The 12,743-nt window shown below is 36.3% G+C and overlaps 1 protein-coding gene and 4 long non-coding RNA genes across 5 annotated transcripts in view; all 5 read right to left on the bottom strand.

Moving 5' to 3' along the window:
- The window catches only part of rdo (reduced ocelli), a 62,135-nt gene extending 56,687 nt beyond the window's left edge, over positions 1-5,448 (bottom strand). The window contains exon 1 of the mRNA XM_064690724.1: positions 5,031-5,448. The gene's annotated coding sequence lies outside the window, so the exon portion shown is untranslated. The remainder of the gene's footprint in view (positions 1-5,030) is intronic.
- Positions 5,449-5,687: 239 nt separating this feature from the next.
- LOC135434246 (uncharacterized) lies at positions 5,688-6,052 on the bottom strand. Its single transcript, XR_010437199.1, has 2 exons — positions 5,906-6,052; positions 5,688-5,849 (listed from the first exon to the last, which is right to left on the bottom strand). It is a non-coding gene; the product is annotated as an uncharacterized LOC135434246 (long non-coding RNA).
- A 1,698-nt stretch (positions 6,053-7,750) lies between these two features.
- On the bottom strand, positions 7,751-8,494 carry LOC135434219 (uncharacterized). Its single transcript, XR_010437187.1, has 2 exons — positions 8,109-8,494; positions 7,751-8,050 (listed from the first exon to the last, which is right to left on the bottom strand). It is a non-coding gene; the product is annotated as an uncharacterized LOC135434219 (long non-coding RNA).
- Positions 8,495-8,620: 126 nt separating this feature from the next.
- On the bottom strand, positions 8,621-11,065 carry LOC135434223 (uncharacterized). The gene is made up of 2 exons (XR_010437188.1): positions 9,064-11,065; positions 8,621-8,991 (listed from the first exon to the last, which is right to left on the bottom strand). It is a non-coding gene; the product is annotated as an uncharacterized LOC135434223 (long non-coding RNA).
- Positions 11,066-11,219: 154 nt separating this feature from the next.
- Positions 11,220-11,922, bottom strand: LOC135434224 (uncharacterized). The gene is made up of 2 exons (XR_010437189.1): positions 11,591-11,922; positions 11,220-11,525 (listed from the first exon to the last, which is right to left on the bottom strand). It is a non-coding gene; the product is annotated as an uncharacterized LOC135434224 (long non-coding RNA).
- Between the last annotated feature and the right edge of the window lie 821 nt (positions 11,923-12,743).

Here is a 12,743-nt window from a genome sequence, read left to right as displayed (position 1 = left end):
TATTCGCTGCAGCGAGGAAATAACTTAAATTGGTATTTAAAATTAATAATAAAACAAATAATGTCAAGCTTATGTGCAAAAAATTCATTAAATATTTTTTCTGAATAAAATGTAATGTTATTTCTCTTTTTTTAACGTAACTACCAATACTTTTATAATACAAATTATATCATACATATTATTTACTAATATCATACATTTAAAATGGTTTAATCAATGCAAAAGCTTTTTAAACTTGGCTGGCTTTCATCATGGTTTTAATTACGAATCAATTTATAAATGTAAAATTATGCTACATATTTACAAGAAAATTGCGCGCCCTTTTGCATTTTTCAAATGGATTTTAGCGGACTTTTGTTACATATACATATACATATATATATATATATGATATATATATATATGTGTTTGGGCTTATATATATTTTTTAATTCATCCGGCCGCATAAAAGCAAAAGGCAGGCAACAACAAATGTAATAAGCGCACTCAGCCAAAAGCAAATACATAAAATGCGACCCAAACGCATTATTTCTTTACCCTGTAAATAACAGTGCAAATGGTTGTGCTGATTTGTGCTGTGATCCAGATTAAATATTGTTTTAATTTGAAAATTAAGTAAATAAATTTTCAAATATGTTGTCAAGCAGATGAATTATTATTAGAGCTCACAAAATGTTTCCCTAACAAACAGATATACAGGGTAGCGGGCAGTCGGACAGACGTGCTTTTTTTTGACATTGAACGCAAAATTAAGGACAAGATTCCGCAACGGCTAATGGTAGGCTAGAAGCGCTGTCAGCTTCCATTGATATGAAAATAAACACACGACGCTAATCAAATGTAAGCTCATTTAATGTTTAAATAAACAGAAATGAATACTCAGATCTGCGATGAGTGCTCGTCTGTGAGTGTGAGTGCGAATGCGTGTCTATTTGTTTCTCTGATTAAATGCTGCATAAATATTTAATATGAATTACTTTCATGACGTCCCAAATGGCATTTAATTAGCTAGCAAAATACACTTCAATAAAAACCAAAAACAAAAACGTTCTCAAATAAAAACTTTGCCAGCACACAAAACAAAGCAAAAAAAAGAAACTCATGCGTTGGCGGCGGCCACTTGAAAAATATAACATCAATTTTATTATTGAGCAAAAGCGGGCGCCACAAGCCCAGCGAGTGGCTCAGTTCCAGACCCGACGGGACAAAAAAAAACGAATGGAGCTCGACTCGACAGACTGCGGGATTTGTTTGTGATTTTTGTTTGTATTTTTGTTTATTTCAAGTAAGCTCCCGTTTTATTCCCTTTGAAGTGGCACTGAGAGTCTCGCAAAGTCTCCAGTTGGAGCAGCGGCATTTCTCAGCCATCGCATTTGAGTAAGCGATATAAACTCAAAGCCATGTTTATGACGGCCACTGTGGCATAATTCCTGTGTAAAGACCTTAAAGCATTTTTTAATAATTTTTTATTGTCAACATTTTGAAAAGTTTTGCCAGCCAGACAACATTTTTGTCGCGTCTTTGGGACCTCAACTTTGTTTGTTGTGCCCCGTGGCTTAACTTTAATTTCTTAATTCAGTCTGCGTTTGGATTTGCTTGAAAAAATTTATAAATAAACCACTCAAAGGCATAAAAACATAGTATCTTAAATTGAAATATAAAGCTGATGTTAAAACTCGTATGAAAGAAAATATACATAAAATAATGCTTCATATTAATAACAATTTGAGTGTTGCTTAATGTAATAACAGAATATTCCTTTTAAAAATTAAAACAATTAAATTTTTTGTTTCAATTTATACTGTAATTTTATACAAAAACATTATTGGAAACATTAAGCTGCTTTATAACGAACTCGTTAATTTAACAAGCCACTTATTTTTCTTTGACGAATTATTTTTATGGCGGAAAACTGAATTTGGCTTTGTGAAATAATAGTGAAGATTTTCTATAGAGGATTTCATGTGCATATTCATATATACACCTACATTGTATTATTTTGAACAATTTTTCATATTTGTTTGTAATCCCTGCAATAATTAAAATTGGCTAAAAAGTTTTTCGTAATCCTAAATTTTATTGTTATTGTTGCTTTTCATTCGAAATACAAAAATTCTGAATATTGAATTTATGTTGTCTGTACAAAAGAAAAATAAAAAGAAAATATCATAATCCCTAAAAGGTTAACAAAAACAATTTAAACAAGTGCTCGGAATAAAGCTTTGATATTTAGCTTATTCAAAATATTTATTTGTGTATTTTTGTATTATTTTTATATGTATATAAATATTGTATATTTAATCAATTGCTTTTGCATTGTACAATTTTTATCAGGTAATTTCCCAGTCAAGCAACTCACAAACGAAGCATTTTGCGCAAATTTTTTTCTCGACAACGCAAAATATTCATTTAATTTGCCATATGTATGAATATGAATATGAGCAAAAAAAAATATTTAGCAATTTAAGTGAGCGCAATGCAACGTATGTGCAGCTAAAAAAACAACGGAAATAAACGATGGATGAAAAAGGAAATGGAATTGAATTGTCACAGCTGCAATTTTTCAACTGTCAAATCAAAACATAAAACCAATTACTTTTAATGATTAATTACTTTTGGAGAAGCGTCACGGAGCAAATGTTGAAAACCACAAAATGATTTTGATTACGAGCAGGGCTGCAGTCAACTTTGATTTGATTTATGATGCGCATAACCCTTTTGACAAACACACACCGTCTCCAGACGCACGCCCGCAACCATACTCTTCATTTGTTATGAACTTAAGCCTAGCCCGACGACATGCGATTCACCTTAAAATTCATAAGTTTGTCAAGCGAAATTTACACACTCACGCACTCACACACACACACACACAGCCGCAAGTAAAACAGCAGCTGCATGTCATTAACAATATGAGCCCAAGACATAATCCCCCGCGCAACATGGCGTATACGTAATACAGGCGCCAAACTTTTCAGCGCTTCATTTTTTAAACATTTAACGCACACACACACACGCACATACACTCACAGAAGCCTTTGCGTGTGCGTGGCAACAACTTTTCTTACTTTCGAGCTATGTTTTCTATGGCCGTGTTTTTATTTTTACCCATTTTAGTTGTCATCAAGGCTGCGGATTATGCGCCCCCAAAATGTGAGTTTATGTTTAAAATTATGCAAAAGCGGGGCAATGAAAATGCTGATGAGACGGGCTGTTGCTGATAATGTTTATGCTGATGATAATGATGCCGCATAACACCAAACCAAATGGAATTCGGTTGAGGCAGAAAAAGGGATAAACATAACTGCGTTCTTTATATGGTTTTTGTCAAAGCAAAAAAAACTAAAAGAGTAACCAAATATTTTAATTACATTCGGCCACAAGTGACCCAAATAGGGGGTTACTTTGCAACCCTTTCGGCCAAGTGCTTCAGCTGCTTAACTGACCATGCTGACAGAAACACGCTCTTTCATCATATTAACCCCAGTTTACTTGAGCATGACGAATGAGTTTCTCAAGTTTGCCAATTTTAATATCAATTTTAAAGCTGTACCAGCTGCAATATCCAAAAAGTTTAACCATATAATATGGCAAAAGTAATTTAATGTTGATTATGGCCAACCTGTTGGCTAATATATAGGTAATATATAATGTCCTTTATTGGAACTGTCAACAATTTATGTGCCACATTCAGCGCGCTAGTCCAAAACCCATAAAATTTTGTTTTATGTACAGGAATTTCGAAGCGCTAATTTATGGACCAAATCGTTGGCAAATTATGAGCTGCGTTTCGAAGTGCTTTAGGAAATGAATTAGGAATCGATTTGCAAAAATTGTACACACTTTATGTAGCAAGTTCTTAAGCACTTGTCGGCTTTGAATTACTTGCGGTTGACTGTAATTGACGGTTGTTTATCACGAGTTCTATAAATGGAAGCCCTTTAAAAGCGGAAGAGCCGACATGTGATATATGCACATATATATCCGTAGGTTTTATAGGCTTATTGATTTTGCGGTTTACTTGAGACATTGGCGCAGGTGTCAATTGATTAGAGCTTAAGGTTTATTGATGAGTACTTTTCAATGTAAGCCAAAGAAAAATATAGGTAGAAGAAATTATGAGAAATGACAGGTGCTTATCGTATTGATTGGATCAACTATTTTCAGGTAATTATCTCTTATTTAACTCTAAATTTAGTACGTCTGGGTTATGCTCCCAGCTTTGGAAGCTTGTTGGGAGTCAACATGGCCAATGTTTAAAATAACAAAGCTAAGGCATATGTATATATTAACTAATTAAAACTAGCATGTTAATTGGGGTAACCATTTTAGGACACACTTAATTACCTATAAATTGAATAGGTCTAAATTTAAGTCCGAAAATTAAAAGCAAGTTGAGCGTCAACATTGACAAAGTATTTAAAACATAGGACTTTAAATATGCGCTTCAAAACAAAGCGTGCAATATATTCAAAATATGCACAATTTGGGTTTCAATTTATATCAGAAACTTCACTTTTTTTTGCATAAATATTTAAATACATATTCCTACATATTAAACAACGGATCAAATTTTTTATTTTGTTAATTCAGTTCTTTTCATGTGTGAAAAAACAAAAAGTTAAATTTAATTAACCATGTGTATTTAATCAAGTGTAATTAATCATTTCTCATTGTTGTCTAGACTTAGAGGAGTTCAATTAAAGTTTATAATAACTTATATTTGCTGTTAACAATAAAGTTTGTAGAAAATAGTAGATTTATTTAGATTTAAAAGAATTTAAAAATGTTTTGCATTAAAAAATATAGTGCAATACAAATTTATTATATTTGATACTTATTAAACTTTTTAGCGTAAAGTGGACTGAATAATTTTTTATTTACAAAGTTTCCCAAACAGAAAATGGGCTAAATATCTTAAGCTACATTTTAATCTTGTAAACCGTATACAACACATTTTATTTAAAGAACAGTAGCTGCATCTTCATTTTAAATATCTATTAAATTCAAAAATTTTACGTTGAACCTACCTAAATGTGCAACGGCATGTAAATCGAAAAATTACGAAAAATGTCAGTTCACATCACGCCTCCTGCGGCAGGCTGTTGTTAATCATGGCACACACGCACACACTCTAATCTAGTTGGCTGTTGTTGCAAAAATATTCAAATGAGTTACGGGCTGCCAATAAATGAAAAATATGTTACGGGCGGGCTTGCAGACCCAAGACAGCACGCAACAACAATAACACGAACTATGCACAAATATGCCTTAATTTCTTAATTCAGAATACACTTGTGTCACTTGAACTTGGGTCTAGTTCTTGAACACGAACTGCACTTTGATGAACTTTTTATCAAGAGTATTTGCCAGGCTTCGAAATCTCGCGAAGACGTGACTTCAAAACTGAACCGAAGCCAACGTCTGAACGAACGACATCCGCACTGAACGAATGAAAAACGAATACTGACTCCGGGATTGAATGCAATGAAAGTTAAGAACTGTCACGCAAGCTCGAGCACGTTCGAACAAGTTGCAAGCGCACATGTTTGCACAACTTCGAGCCGAGTCGAGGCGAGCCGAGACGAGTTCTTCGCCTATTCTATGTTTTTTTGCTTCGGCTATCGCTGCTTATGATCATTGGCTCCATTACGAGTCAATGAACACGAATAGGAAACGAATGCAGATTCTTTTTAGACATTTAATCACAGCTAAGCGAAACACTATCCCATCAGAAGATTATGGCAAATATATTGACGAATTTTGAATACTACAGCATCATTAGCAGACATTGTAGACGGGTGGGTCGGGCCCAGTGTAGTCAGGACTAAACATTAAACATAATGCTGCTGCTAGACAGAAAATATAAATAATTAAAAAAATAAAAAGGCTATCAAAATCTCACCACGGATCTTTAAGTCCCAAACATTGACATGACTTTCTGGACGGACAACTTTTATCGGACAGCCAATTTACGTGTAGACTGAATAAATTTAGGATAACAACTAAAACTATATTTTAACATATATAAGACAGCAGCTACAATGACAACATTATGCTGACAAACATGTTAACAAAATAAGCACATGATTAATATATATATAGGATATTATTATATATATTATTTTAATAATTAAACATTATGTCTACCTACTTCATTGTTTCGTTGCCGAAATGACTTGGATACTAGGAACTACTAACTGCTTATATTTTATAGGATTTTGTTCGTCTAATTTTAAATAAAAAATATATAAGGACAGCAAAAACTAAGACATTGTAAGGAAGCTTGTGGCTGCCGACACGTGAAGCACGCAAAGCAATGAAAATTCCGACCTGCCGCAATAAATTCCGCGCGCGTCTGCCAAAATGAGAGTGAAATATCCTGTGCACACACACACACACAGAGACAGACAACACACAGAAGGACTAACTTGAAGAGCGACACACAGGAATAACCGCCGTGTGCGTGTCTCTGTGTGTGTGTTTTGTGCGCGCCATAAATCGCGCTAAGCCAAAACAAAACATAGCTGGCCAAGTCCCAGCGAACAGCATCATGCATCAGGCATCAGGCAGGTGGATGCCACAGCCTTTGACCTGACACAATGCTCTACATTCGATGTTTTTATCCCCCGCCCCAACTCAAGTAGCGGCGCGGTTCGAGATGCGCCTGCGCCGTGGCAGCTCGAACCGAACAGCTGTTTAGAGCCTCAAGTCCTTACCTAGGACAACACAACCAACGCTGGGTCCTTGCAGCATCCAATCTTGGCGATAAACAATGCATAGTTTTACATATTTTATTTATTGTTTTTTATTGTCCAAATATGTGTGAGGCAATAGCCAAACATATCTTCAGCCGTAATGCCACCAAGTGTGAAGTACTTATATTTCTTTAAACGATCCTTATGTTTCTATATTTTGGTAGAGCTTACCGAAGTATATATGCCATTTACCAGCCGCATGGGCAAGAAGTGCAACAGGGACTGCCACATGGTCCGCAGGGCCCACAGCAAGAACCACACGGACCACAAGGACCGCAAGGACCACAGGACGGGCCACAGGACGGGCCACAGGACGGGCCACAGCATGGACCACAGGACGGGCCACAGCATGGACCACAGGACGGGCCACAGCATGGACTACAGCCTTTGCTCGCTGGTGCCAGACATCCAGGAGGGCAGGGTCCAACATAGAAAGGATCAAATTTGCAAACAATAAGCATATTTAAATCCTATTTGAACAGCTGCGTCTCCTTCCTGGTAATTTATATATACTAAATGCAGATTATTAGTCTTGAATACAAATATAAATTATTATAGAAAAATGACTGCTCACTCGAGTTTTTAATTTTAGGCCGAAGATATGTGTGATTATTATTTCCTTAAGGTGTTTATGAACAGAAAATTTTGAAAATAATGAGCTCTCTTGAGCCAGACGAAACTACGAGAGCAAACTAGTTTATTCAAGGCCTACTAGTCGTACATTTTTTTTTTAGAAATAATTACTCTTGGCAAAGTTGTTAGGAATAGATTATATTCATGCATTTGATTTAATGATGCATGCTGCAGATTATTTTGCGATTAATATTGCAATATACGTTGCCTAAAATTCAGTACAGAGTAGAGTTCCCTATGACAGACATTTCCCTTTTTACGTAACGCTATCTACAGTATTTACCCACGGCCTTAAAAATGTAATTGGAGAAAGATGTCCAGGCTTCTGGCCAGTTGAAAATGAAGAGCGCAAGTGGAAATAGATTTACATTTACATTTATTTATAGTTTTATATTTTTATAATTTTTTTTTGGTTTATTTAAACAGTATTGAGCATTGTGAATAGATGCACATATCCTCAGCCGTAGTTGAAAGCAACTGTAAATGTATCTCAACCAGCTAGATTAACAGTTGCGGCAGTTAGCACCATGGCCAGCAGGGACCAGAACACCGGGTGGGCAAGGTCCAACGTAGAATGGATCGAATTTGCAAACGATATACATTTTGACGGATGTTTGTTTGGCAGTAACGAGTCCTTATTGGTAAATAAAATATTCCTGCTGCCCTTGCAATTGGTTGACAAAAAATGTATTTTATATTTCATAGTCGAATACTTACTTGGCTTGCTTTTCTATTTTGGGCTGAAGATATGTGTTATACGATTAATTTTCTACTTTTGCATTTTTTGTTGTTGACTGCCTGAATTGTTAGAAAATAATGAGCTTCCCAGGGAGAGGCAAAGCCTCTAGAGAAAATTAACTTCATAGAAGCCTACTAGGTTTTCTTACATTTTAGAAAACAATTGGCCGAGTCGATTTGCCGACTATGTTTCAATAGTTTTAATATCGATATAGAGAATGCGCTTTTCAACCAAATCATTGGACAAATGGGATAATTGAGTATTCTGGTAAATACATAACATATACATAACGATAACAATAAAAATAGCTATATTATTAATGTTCACAATAACAATAATGATTATATCTGCGATCACATAAAACAATGTGGAGCTCATCCACCTAGAAGAGGAACCTTAAATAAAATCCGAAAAGAAAAATATTTCGTCCGTATTCAAGATTAATCTAACCAAATATTCAAATTAGGGCATCTTTTTAAAACAGTGAACATAATTTTAAATATTTTTATTTATTGAGAATTTTGAAATGAACATTAGGTAGATGGTAAATATAATCACATATATCTTCAGCCGTAGCTAGAGCAAATTCCACTTGGTCATAAGCGTCATTTTAGAAGCTATTAAGGGCTATTACACCAGTAGGTTTAATTGAGCACCCTAACTAGGCTGATCGCCCAGCTCAGCAGCATCCGTTACCGCAGCAGCCGCCACAGGGACGGCAGCTGGCACCGCCGCCAGCGGGCACAAGACATCCAGGAGGGCAGGGTCCAACATAGAACGGATCAAATTTGCAAACGATATACATATTTAAATTCCGAAATTCGCAGCTAGAAGTCCTTGTTGGCTAAAATTGTACTACAGCTGAAAGAAGGAAATAAATAAATGTATATTATAAAGATAGAAAAACATATATATATATATAGTATTACTCACATGATATTATTTTTTTAGGCCAAAAATGTATGTGAATATCAGTTCCAGACAGTTTTGATTTTTTGTTATTTTTTTAAATCATTCTATATATGTTCACTAGCCGAAATATTGGGAAGGAATGAGCTCAACTACAAAACAAACGACGCAGCTGTCAAAGCAAGACCAGTTCCACTTTCCAAAGTCGACTTTGTTGTACAACATTTCCATTAATAAAACATTGTGACTGAACTGGATTTGATTTGATAGCTCTCCACTTGCATTTTGTATGACTGTATATGTGTTTCACTTCATGGATTTATCCGTAGTCTTTGCCATAAACTTTGGAGGTACAACGGCAGTAAGTGAATCTAGCGGACAGAGCAAGTATAAAACGATGAAAATTATCAATAGTTTCCTTTTTCTTTCGGGCTTTCGCAGCTTGTCCACTTATGGCCACTGTACTGTTGCACATTTATAGTCTGCCATGGTTGATGTTTTGGATTAAGACGATTGAGCATCGGCGCTAGCAAAGAGCTCCATGATCTTATAAATGCATTGACCTGTTTTCTTGACGACGGAACAGGGACCATGGATAATCTCACAATTAATGAAGGGAATCTGCTGACCGGGTGCAACGCGTTCGATGGCCTTAGCGCCTTGATTGACCAGTTCGCAAAATGGTGTCGCGGCATTAACCAGCACCTGAGATGTCGTGTGTGTCATAGTAATTAACAATGCCAGAGCTCCAATCACTCCAACACAGGTGTGCGCAGTTTCCATAGCAAACAGGACTTGTTCGTTATTTCCGGTCCAGTCACGGAGAGCTATCATCCAAGCATTGCTTCACACTTGAAATTTTATTAACAAATTCCGCATCGTGTGTTTTGAAAGTCAAGTCAAAGCGCTGCTGATTAACCGCCCAAATGTGCCATCACATCTACAACTGCGCTGAGCAGACAACGAAACCTGTTGCATATCTCTATCAAAGCCTCGTCCATGCATGCCGCATCCAGTGTAGGCCCAGTTTCACGTTGAGCCTGTGTAAAAGACTGATGCACCTCTAGGATTGCACTGCGCACCGCTGGCAGCATTTGATCCATTGTACACGACTTAAGGGCTTCCATGGCTTAACAAGTGTCTTTTGTATATAAAAACAGGCACTGAGCTGGACTTAATTTATCAACACTTAAAACACAAATGCACCAAACACGCCTACATATCTGAAACTTTTGTTAAGATTCTTTTTTTGACTGATTTGTTTTATTTTTGCCATTTTAAAGACATGACGCCGAGTTCAGAGTCAACTAGAATCTATTTTTCAACACAGAAAAATCGGAATCAAGAATGGCTTAGCAGAATTGTTGCATCAAGAATCGATCAACAAAATGCCTTCTGCTGCTTAACAAAATAGCAATTTTTAACCATTCGGCAATTAAAATCTTGTTCTTATTTTGTACCAAGAAATAACTTTTCATTTTTGCCTCCGGCTAAGACAATGCAATATCCATACACTAGCTTGAGAATCGCTTCGGAATTCAATTTAATCTGTAATCCTATAACCGAAATCCAAAATCAATCAATTCTCTTCGGAGTTTGCCAACTTTGTGCATCGGAATCAGTTTTCATCATATTTCAACTGGACATTTTTTGCTTTATTGCTTTTTTCTAGCCAGGTTTCTTAAATTCAATTATAAATTTCAAACTATTTTGAACACTTGCTGCCCGTCTGGCTCTCTTCATCTAAATCAGTCACGCATTTTCTTCTCTCGGCCATACCCCTGCAGCGATCGCTCCAGCCGCATTGCGCATAGCCCGAGTATATGCCAAATGGACACGAAGTACAAGCTTTTTCGGGATATGGACCGAGGTAAAAGGGATTCATGCTTTCACGTTGACAGCGGGGACCAACCATTTTCCAGAATGTACAATTTCTAATGATTTTTGTTCAGGCTACAAAAAAACTTTCCAGTCTCTTAAAAATTTTATAGTCTGCAGAAAATATTTCTCATACTCTATACTCGAGCTAAGCGGCAAAGGTAGCTAGATTTCTTTACATTTTTAATTTTTATCACAGCATTTTTTAGCAATTTCAACAGATTCTCAGCATAGTTGCTTAACATACAATTAACAGTTTACTGTTAACTCCGCATTACTGTTAATCAAAACTCAATGTTAGATTTGTACTTAAATTACATTTATTTTATTCTAAATATGGTTAATTTGTATTTGTTGGAGTTGAGGATGGGCATGGTGGGTCCGATTTATTGTTACCAGCTTCAAAATCTTCTTCTGTACATTCCTGTCGGTTATCTGCAGATGGTGAACAGCCGCCACAAGGCGCTCTAGGTCCTGGGCATGGCCCGCACTCGGCATTCGGACATTCACTTTCATCGGTACAGTCCGTATCACAACAAGGCGGATGGGGTCCAATATAGCCAGGGTTAAATATGATAGGCATAGCGGACTGCCCGTTTGAAGGCAATCTTTAAGGTTAAAGTTGCAATTGATGGCAATCTACTTAAATATATTTGCAAATAATAACACTTACTTTTGAAGATTATTGAAGCAGGTTGGTTCTATTGTACGTGTTGTTGTGTGTTGAGACTATAAAGTAAATACATTTTGTAGCCTGTTACATGGCTGACGGTTTGCTTAAATGAAAACAAACTAAAAGCCTGCCAAAGTCAGCTTTCAATAGAAACACTGCAGACACATTGACCGAATCACAATGGCTTTATAAGCTTGGGAAGCCTGCTGCCCCTGTGCAGACAATGCGTATAATTATTTCATAATCGGGCAACACTTCATTTATGGTGACAAAAGCCTGCAGATGTGCAAAGCCACACCCCGGCGGGAGTCTCTGACCAGCCGATAAATGGAAACCGCCAACAAAAATTGTTTAAGCTGTAAGGAAAAATACTCTGTACACAGATCAGAAGTATTTTAAATTAGATGTATAATCATGATATCGTGATCTTAATACAACTTTTACGTAATTTTCTAAACATAAAAAATGTTTATCTAGGATTTACGTATGCATCAAGATTTCTTATTAATTATATTGTCTATAAATAAGCCCCTAGTGCCTATTACATATTAGGATACCCTTCATTGCCCCAGACATTAGTATAGGGTAACGTTATGGCAACAACACGCACACTGTAAATTTTAAGTTGAAATTAATGAATAATTAAGCTGCATTGGGGACCCATTCGACCCGTTGTTCGAAACGGAAATGCAACATTTGCATAACTAACACAATGAACTACATACGCGAGTCAGTTGAATGAATGCGCTTCGAGTTTGAATGAATGCACTCACTATACATACATGTACTCATATATGTATGTGTGCTGGCATTAGATATGCAAATTCGAATACTTTCATAAACATAATTGGCACATAACGGCAATGCTTTTGTCAATTAATCAATCAATCAACTACGACGACCAAAACGTTCACAATGCCAATAATGAACGCCAACATAATGACGCTCCAGTATGCAGTGCAGGGTATTCTGACGAGCACCAGCCGCAAAATGCACCTTGATGCATGTTAATGTCATCATTTTTGATCAGTCACAAAGTTCAGAATGCAGCAACAACAACAACAACAACAACAACAAGAACGTCAAGCAACGCCGCATCGGCAGAGGCATCTACATCAAACGTTGACATGGCCAGCTCCCGACTAGCGGCTGC

This window comes from Drosophila montana, unplaced genomic scaffold (assembly GCF_035044405.1).
Source record: "Drosophila montana isolate Dmon_TW-CO22-7 unplaced genomic scaffold, ASM3504440v1 contig_3282_1, whole genome shotgun sequence".
Taxonomy (NCBI): Eukaryota; Metazoa; Arthropoda; class Insecta; order Diptera; family Drosophilidae; genus Drosophila; species Drosophila montana.
Note: the sequence above shows the minus strand (reverse complement) of the source record. Positions and strands in the feature narration are given on the sequence as shown.